Here is a 10,351-nt window from a genome sequence, read left to right as displayed (position 1 = left end):
AAACGAATTTAACAAATGAATGTCGTCGGTATCAGCTACATGATCTGATATTACAATGTATATATGACAGATTATAAATTGTTATAAAATATTTATTTCTCATCATATAAATGTTAATATTAAATCTTTTATTTTCCAAGAAACATTATATCAGAATATCCAAATTATACACTTTCTATTGTTTTTAATAAGGAGATAGAGATAAATTTGCAGTTGTAGAATTATGCACGGTTCGGGTTAAAATCCCCAGGAACATAATCAGAAAGGCCGATAGGCCTTAATGATGAATTACAAAACAAAGAATTTTAACGTTAAACTTTGCATTTATTTATTGTACCATAATGCAAAAAAATAATATCTATATCTATATTTTTCTCAAATATAAATTATAGATAGATATCTACAATAACATTTGTATTCAGATTCTATATCATACCTATCATTATATTTTGAAAAAAAAAATCCCCTTGGAGATTTAGACAAGATTTATACTAGAATATGAGTAAATGTAAATCTTGTAGATATTGACCAAGAGGTAGAAAAAGGGCTTCGGCATTTAGGTGATTACCATGTCCTTTTTCTCAGTAAGTGAGCACCTTAAGCATGCTCTTTTGGGGGTGATACTTTTTTTTTTTTTTTTTTAATTTTTTTTTTTAGGTTCGGGTCCACAAATGTGGAACCCCATTTATTGGAAAATAATACTAACAATTATGTATAATATACAAAACAAGTAAAAAAGTAAAAAAAGAGGAAACATGTGATATGGTACAGTTCAAATTTTCACATTACATTTATGATATAATTTTGAAATACAGTTTATTAATTTTCGCTGGAGAACATTGTAATAGGGTGGTTTAATAATTATATTTTATGATATTTATAAACAGATGGTTTGTGAGATATTTTTACATTCGTTTATTTACTGTTATTTTCTCATCCTTTTCTCATCCTTTTTCACCACAGTGCCCCCAGCTAGATAACTTTAACGAAAAATGTATACGAAATACAGATTTAGTATTCCTTAGAGAACGAGTAAAAAACGTTTTATATGAAATAATTGTTATGTATAGTTCACATAATTACTTACATGGTAGGTAGTGTTATTAACACCAGAAAATTTGTTTGTCTAAAATGAGAAATGATCCCAGCAAGGAGTTCTATCATTTTTTTAAACTTCTTAGTCAAAAATTCTTTAAGAGTAATTTTGAATTTGAAAACCACCCAAATCATCGTCCCCAATAGTTTTTCAACATCCTCTGTGCCCCACCTCACTGCTGTATTTACACGTCCGCCCTAATTTTTCATTCGTTACACCGTTATCAGTTGATAATTTGGAAATCTATCACTTGTGATCTTGGGTGGTCCTTAAAACAAGAAATACAAAATAGAAGAACATATCCTTTCCTGTAAATCTAGTATAAAGTTTTATTAATTTTAGTGGTATTGTACTTCTATCATATTTTCAGAAGACCTGGATGAGACAAAACTGTTTTCGCAAAAAATGTTTTGTCATCATATTAACAGATCATGCAAAGTTTAAATGAGCCGCGTCACGACAAAACCATCATAGTGCGTTTGCGACCAGCACGGATCCAAACCAGCCTGCGCTTCGGCGCAGTCTGATCAGGATCCATGAAGTTCGCTATTAGTTTCTCTACTTGTAATAGGGTTTGTAAACGAACAGCATGGATCCTCATCAGACTGCGCGGATGCGCAGGCTGGTCTGGATCCATGCTGGTCGCAAACCCATTATGTTGGTTTTGTCGTGACGCGGCTCAAATGAATCCAATCTTCAGCTTCTATTCTTCAAAATATGTCTAACTGTTGCATATGCCATTAAATCGTATTTTATAAATGTTTGAACATTATAATATCCAGCAAGGCAGTTACCTATATAGTTTTAAGAGTTAATTCACAAACATGCTTATAATTCAACTTTAATTTCCGAAATATTTGCTTTTATTTTATGCTTTTCAGTGGATTACTGATTTATCCGTGAAAATTATATTTGGTAATTTCACAGTGAAAATTATCAAAATATAATTTCACTTTTTTTAATGACGAAACTACTTTTTTAAGATTTTCCCCATGTGGTACCTCAATTTTATTTTTGCTGACAATTCTGACAATGTCAGGCTGTTTAAAGAAAAAGGAAAGCTGAAATTGATAAATACCTTAAACGTCAAAAGTAATAAAAAGAAGAAAACTTACTTCTATTCATTCAAAATTCCAATCACCAAATTTCGTCTCTAAATTTTTTGTTTCATTTTTACAGTCTGAAAAATACATTCCTTCCACATGCAAACTGCTCTTGATGACAATTTGGGCATATTAAAGTATCCTACGAGTAATAACTGCCGTATGCTTTATGAAACATTAAAAAGCAATGACAGCTACAGCTCGTAGAACAAGTAAACTAACCCAGCGTTCCGAGCAAGTTCCAAGTCTTCCATTTTCATAGCTGCTTTTTTCATGTTTTCACATCTGTCATCACTTAATTTTTGTCTGTTTCAATCCTCAAATATGTTTTCTTTCTTTTAAAAAGGTGTATGACTAACAATTCCAAATGATATCCCTCTAAATCAAACACAAATTATTTTCCTCCCGTGAAATACACAACTTTAAAAAATGGCTGCCGCTTACATTTAACAAAGCCAGGTCTAATATAAATTCGCAGTAGGTAACAGAAATATGGATGGATGGTTGGAATTTTCTCCTACATGAATTGTTTGTTTTTATTATTAAAACAAGCGATCATTCATATTTTTTAAACAAAATAAATAATATCACTGTCATTTAATGTTGATTGTCGGACTTATTTTTCGGCTCAAGACTTCTTGTTTTTAATGAGAAATTCTCACGAAATGGGGCTCTCAATGGGGAAACAGATTTTAATATTTATGTTAATATTATGGAAATTTCGTTTAAACTTGTTTTTTAGCATAAAATAAAAAGAAAATTTGTTTGTTTGTTGTGTAAGATGAAATTTTATTTCATCTCGTGAACTTTAAAAACAGTATTCTCACTCGTGGCTACGCCACTCGTGAGAATACTGTTTTTAAAGCCCACTCGATGAAATAAAATTTCATCTTACACACAAACAAACAAATATCCTCTATATCACACAAATCCGGGGTAAATATATTAAACACACGGTCCTATTTGGTTAAAAAGTGAGAATGTATAGCATTGTTGTAAATGTTTCATGAAGAAAAAGATAGCAAAACGAACAATCAACATTGAAATAAATTCGATGAATGTACATTTCTATCCTGCACGTTTTTAATTTGAAATGAATGGACTCAGAATACCCATTGAAACGTACATGAACATTTCATTAAGTCAATTAATATCCCAGCTGGAGTTAATGTTGAAATATCAACAATAAATCAAGCAGATTTTACTCATCAACTTCTTTATCTTAACGAACATGTTTACATTAGTACATGATCAGGGAACAAGCATTTTAGCATTGTTTATGAGGGAGGTAGAGTATTCCATTTCATTATTTGATTAAGATAAATATCCTGGGCATTCTTTTATCGTTGGCAGAATGACTGCTACTGTTTCTAGCCACGGAAGCAGTGTCGATCAAGATAAGTCTGCACTGTTCGTGTCATTCTGTTAATATTTTTAAAATGTCCCTAAAATGAACATTGATTTAGTGTAGATTAAAGACTGGACAAATCCATTTAAGATATTTGGCGTGTTTAGGGTATTTGTTGAAAAATAGATAAGTTTAAACAAAGCGTTAAATTGAAATCGTGAATAATCGAACGTCTTTAATACATTAAATAATAACGTTGACAGTAGCATAATAACAAACTGCGAAAGAATTATATTACTTGGGTGTTTCTAGCAAGTGTAAGATACATTATCCGATAATACATATATTTATATAGCAGATAATAAACTGTTCAAAAGAAAATAGTTTATAAGAATATCCAAAATGATACATTTTATTTCGTTTTTAACGAAATTGGCAATACTTCTGGATCATATGCCTATTGTAGACCAATTCATTTTAAAGTACTAAAGTACTATAAATTTCGGAACGAAAACTGCACAATATTTTCTCGATTTCTGATAGAATGATTAAACATATATTCAGATTAGTCTTATACCTCTATTTATTACTTAAATACATGTATGAACACTTTCTGGACTTATAAATTATCAAACTGATACTGCCAGCAAATGACCAAGGCTCAATTTCACATATGTTTCAGTCGTACATGTGAACTATATTAGAAACCTGCTTGGCTGAGGAGAGAGACTTCGGTTGAATTGAGCGGTTTCTGAACGTTCTTAACGTTCGTAAGGTATGGCATAATTAATAGTTCATATTGAAATATTCATCGGCCAAAAAGGGTATGTAGCTCACAAAGATCTTTGTTGAACATTTTACTGTATTAATTACATTCTACCTTATAATTACATAAACATTAATGTTAACATGTTGTTCAATCACCATTATTTATTAATATATATTTATTTATTGAACATATAAATTAGAATAGAATTTATGAAATCTTTTCAAAACTACGAAGATAATTTATCATTTCGTCTGTCAGAACTGTATACTTGTCACTTAACGTGAGACTAAATAAAAACAGTAAGTGTGTTTTATGTCAAAGAAATGATGCAATCTCTTTGCAGCAGCTTTCGCCTTTCTAAAAATGAATTTTATTTACGTCATATCTGATTCAAATAAATTATGATAAAGATCTAGGCGTTTTAAACATGATGACATAATCCTTATCGTTCCTTTTTCACTCATTTCACCTCATATATTTTAAACCCTCTCTCTATACAACGTCTCCCTTTATTGAAAAAAATGGATCATTTTGAATTACAGAGAAACAAATGTGGAAAACGGTTCCACAATAATCAAACGAATGCTCCAAAACTTCAAAAAGTTTCATATTATTTATGGACATATTAGTATGCTATAGTATATCATCAATTCCTGAGAATAATTATGTTTTCATAATAAAATATTTTCATAAAACATATATACATGTACGTTTATATTGAAATGCTCAACTTTCACCAAGTCCATTGCTAGATTTCCACAGCTTGATTAAATTTATGAAAACATAAGAGACTCAAGATTCACTATCTAAAACTTGTCTGAAGTCTTTCTTAAACATGATGTTTATCTGTAAAAATTGTCTGGTCGACGGCAAAGAACATGTAAAGTTTAACTCAATCTTGCATGAATACCAGCTGTAAATAAATGTCTAGACGTCGGTAATGAGTATGTTTCTATTACACATACGATATAGACAAAATAGATAAATACAGAATCCCTAAAGAAAGCCCAACACGGCAAAATTGAAAATCTTGCAGGCTCGGTTTGATTGAGCCTGTTCATGGACGGTACCGTCCACGCACCCTAGCACCGGCTTAAGCAGAATTCAACATTTAAACATGAAATAGTAAAATTCTGAATTTAGAAACATCCGCAGATGTGTTCATACGGCGGTTATCATGGAACCTTCAATGTGACACTTCCGTGCCATTCCATGAAAAGCGGCGTATAGTCCCCAAGTAATAAAAAGCGTGTGCCCTAAACGAGAAAACAATGGGCGGAACTAAATAAAATGGAATTTTGAAAGGGAATTTTGAAACCCTACCCAGGCTATGTCCAGATGCTAACAAAATACTCCGAAAATTAAAAGCAATGCATCTATCTAAATGACTATTTTCACCAATGGAAAGTATGCACAATATTGGACACATAAAGCTTAGGATAAAAAGCGCTATTTCATTTCATTTTGATTCAATGGCACATATAATGAAGAAAACAAGACTTGTTGGAATATTTTCTTTTCATGAATCAATTCAACTTCTTCATTGCAAGTTGTTAGTGTGGAAGCGTGAACTCATGAAGATGAAATCGTGAATTCGTGAAATCAAAATGTCACATCAGTCTTCCGTAGTTAAAGATAATAGTTGTTGCAAGTTCATCATATAAGTTAAAATCCTTTCTGGAAACATCAATCGCTACCCCCTATGACTTACAAAATGTAGTGAACACGTGATTTAGGTCTGTGACCATTCTTTTAATGTTGTCGGGATGTGTAAAACACTTTCACCTGTTTGTTTGTTGTATCACCCAATAAAAATTCCATTTCGGGAACTCCGCTCATTGTTTTCACATTTAGGGTACATACATTCTTTTTCTAAGTTCCATGAAATGAAACTCGTGAATGTGACGGTTCCGTAAGAACGCAAAAGTTCTGCTTAAGTCGGTGTTATGGGATGTGTACCGTATATTTCATTAAGTAAATTAAACAATCACATGTGGGTTTGTACATTGAATTTTTGTTTGTTTAATCACTGCAGGATTTAGGAATAAATAACTTGTATTTCGATATTATAGAATCCAGCACAGTCATACGACATATAATAATACGCGTTAGTAATTGCCGGGATCATCGTAAAACCTCCGAGATATTGAATGCCAGCTATTCATTAAACACCATACATGCATCATGTGTTATTCATTAACACCAATTATGAACACTGCATTACATATATTTATAGTTAAATTCTTCTGATATTGAGATCATTGAAATAACAGCTAATAAAGAACTATATTGTCGTCTGAATATTCAATACGATTGATATTACAGTACAACGATAAGACAATTTACAGAGAATTTCTCATTATATTCAGACCCTTGAGATTAATCATGGGAAAATGTCATATTAAGTGAATGACTTTATAAGTTTTCAGTTTGCAATTTTAAAACGGAAAAGTATTTGCATTTAATAACACTAAGGCTAATAATTGGAATCTTTTTTTGAAAATCGAATATCAAGAATTGTTTATAGGTTTTGATACAAACAATATTAGGGAATTGCTAGACTGCAATATAATATAATTTTGCCTTTTCATTTTTTTATATGCTATAAGTATAAATATTGTACACATCCTTTTCTGCTATTCTATTGTATAAATTATTACTTTGCATACATATTTTGCATTGGACGGAGGCGTAAAAGAGAAAGTATTGTCAATTATTATCGCAGAGTAAATTTAAACAAAAAAATAAGTGCCATATATATGTCATGCGTTTCTCAATTAATTTGAAATTTAAAATCTTAATTAAAATTATTTGATCAACCGAATGAAATATTTTTATCATTACATTTACATTGTCCAGCATGAACAACTTTGCATTTTTTTTCTTTATCCGGAATCAGGCAAGTATATATATAAGGACCTCATTTTTAAGCTTTTATAGGTTAATACACTTTATCGCGCGTTTGTGCTAACTCAATCTTCTATTCATGACTGATGTTTTTTTATTTTTTTATCTTCAGTATGATAAATATAAAATTGAATATCTGCATTTTTACAAGACCACACATTCACATTTTTCTTATAAAGAAAGCTTTGTAGTTAATATGGTATTTGACTATATCAAAAACTGAAATGTGATATCCTTAAAACTGAATATCTGCATTCTTTACAGACCACAAAATCACAATTTTCATATTAAGAAAGCTTTGTTTGTCTATATCAAATACTGAAATTGGATATCCTTGAAATGTTTGTATATAAACAACACTTCACTGCCTGTTTCTAGATCCTGTTCAAAAGTGAAAATGTTTATTTACAAAGGCTTACTGATGCATTAAATCTGTCTTATATATTGTTGATATCTTAGCATTAATATACCATCATTTATATTTTTGCAATGTAAATGAAAGAACTTTTGATATTGTGTTGATAGTAGTTTTTTTTTAAAAAAATGAGTAACTTTCGCCTGGTAGTAAAATTTAATTAGAAATAAATTCTTTATTAAAACATTAAACAATAAAAATATTGCTTCGAATTTTCACGTTAGTTAGACGTCACACTTTTCACGTTATTTAAACTTCACACTTCACGTTATTTAAACGTAACTGTTATTTATACTTGCTTTGAAAATATTAAAAGTATGTTTAAGATGTACATGAAATTATTGAAGGACTTCTCCAAAGTGAAGCATATCAATTTATGTTTTATTTGTTATTTTCTCTCTTTTTGTTTTGATAACATCAATGACAGGTCAAATGTTTCTTTTCATTTACTTATAAAACGAACTTTAAACAAAGTACAAAATAATTTCAAAATGATATAAAGGTATATACAAGGTTTTTTGAAGCAATTAAATCTCATGATATTTCTATGATACATGAACTTGGTTAAAAAACATTCCATGATATAACGGTCATATATAAGAATCATACTGCACAATATCATACCCCAGGACATCACTGTCACTATTTATATACGACCATGTAGGTTACAAAGTAATGTTTGGAGAAAAAATTGCAGTAAGGTGCAAGATAAACAGAGAATTAGGCTAGATATGGCAGACTAAAATGTCATAAAACCTGGCCGTGCATATATTTTGACGTGACGTCATTAGCGTTATACAAACAGAGTGTAAAGACGCGCTAAATGTTAGCGTTATACTTTAGGGGCGTCAATGAAAAATGACTCTTATTTCACTTTAAACGGTCTTTATTTTGGGTATGTGATAAATAGAATATTAAATTCGTGTAAGTTCATTACTGAATTTATTGCACTCGTCGAATAAAATAATATAATGCTCGCCAGAGGCTTGCATAATGTAATTTTATTCAACTCGTGCAATAAATTCAGTATTGAACTTACACTCATTCAATATCCTCTATGTATGAAAGAGAATTCAATGCATAATGTTTTAAGGAAGATTTTATTCATTCTCATAGCTATTTGATATCAAAATAAATAGTTTGTGCTGCATGGAAGATACTTATATGAACAAAGATATAACAAGCAAAAATCTGTTGCGAGTAGATGGGAAGGAATTGTTTATAGTTCATCATACAAATATTTTACAAATTACTTCTTTTCAAATGCTATTTTAAAAAATATTATATCAAGACGAGACATATAAATAGACATGTCAACAAATATTGCGATTCTATCATGAAGCAAGTTGTTTACAGTAGAATTATATTTCTCTTCAAACAATATTTGCTTTGCACCAGTAGAGCATCCGACAATCATAGTATTGTTAGAGGAATATAATTTTGGGCGTCTGTACTGCATATTTTTAATTATTCTATCAGACAAACTTACAAGACACTCATTCTTACTTTCTTTACTTCCAGAAAGTAATGATAACAATGTGTCAAAATAGGTGGACATAACACATTGTTTTTCTGTACAAAACACAAAATCATATTGTTTTTGAAACAAACTTTAAATCTTTAAGAGTACATTATATAGTGCTGTTGTCTAAAATTCATGTTATAATGATAAAAAATAGTTTCCCACAACTTGTAAGATATATCAGTAATATTCATATCAAAATAAAAATTTTAAAAAGTTTCTTATATTTTTAATTTAATAAAACAATTAAGTATTAAAAAATTCAAACAAACTAACTAACTAACTGACCGACCGACCAGCCAGCCAGCCAACCAACGAACCAATTAACTACCTAACTAACTAACTTTTTGTTTGTTTGTTTCATTTTACGCCTTTTCCCAACAGTATTTCAGTTGTATAGGCGGGTATTTTCCTAACCATCGTTCCTGGAGAGTTACACCAGTACGACGCGCTAAACTACCAAAGCATCTTCCGGGGATCGAATCCATGCCAGAGAGCTAACTGGTTTAGAAGTCATCGACTCTAACCCCTCGACCACGGAGGCGGTTTACTAACTTACTAAGTAACTCACTCACTCGCTCACTAACTAACCAACCAACCAACCAACTAACTAATTGACTAATTAACTAACGAACTCACTAACAACACGTGCATTAATGGATTAAACATCGTAGTACTTATAAATACACTCACTGTCAGTTAATCAGCCATTCTTACGATTAAGATCAAAACGTTTCTATTTTAACAGCAAATATTATTTAGTTTGGCTCATGGTGAAATCGTTTCTGTCGAATATTATCATTATCATCAGAGCTTTAAATGTCAGATATATAAAACGTCCAAACTTTTCCACCTCGATTGTAAGTCCGTCCTTGAATCATACCAGAGAACATTCCGCAAGCACTGGTAAATTCTCACTTGAAACACCATGAATTACAATACATTTTGTATATATTGATCTACATATTTTAGAAAATGCAAAACACAGGCCAATACTTGCACAAATAAGATTAACTTCTCATAAGTTTCAATAATGTAATAAGGATGTATCAAGTGTATAAGAAGATGAAATGTTTTTGAAATTAATCGTTTTGCTGTATGCTGACTATACCATTCTTTGTACAAAAACGGAAAAAGATTTTATATCAGTGTTGAATACTTTTTCTAATTATTGAAAAACCTGGTAATTAA

This window comes from Ruditapes philippinarum, unplaced genomic scaffold (assembly GCF_026571515.1).
Source record: "Ruditapes philippinarum isolate M1 unplaced genomic scaffold, ASM2657151v2 ctg6522_1_1_1_1, whole genome shotgun sequence".
NCBI lineage: Eukaryota > Metazoa > Mollusca > Bivalvia > Venerida > Veneridae > Ruditapes > Ruditapes philippinarum.
The sequence above is the reverse complement of the archived record's forward strand: the minus strand, read 5'-3'. Positions refer to the sequence as shown.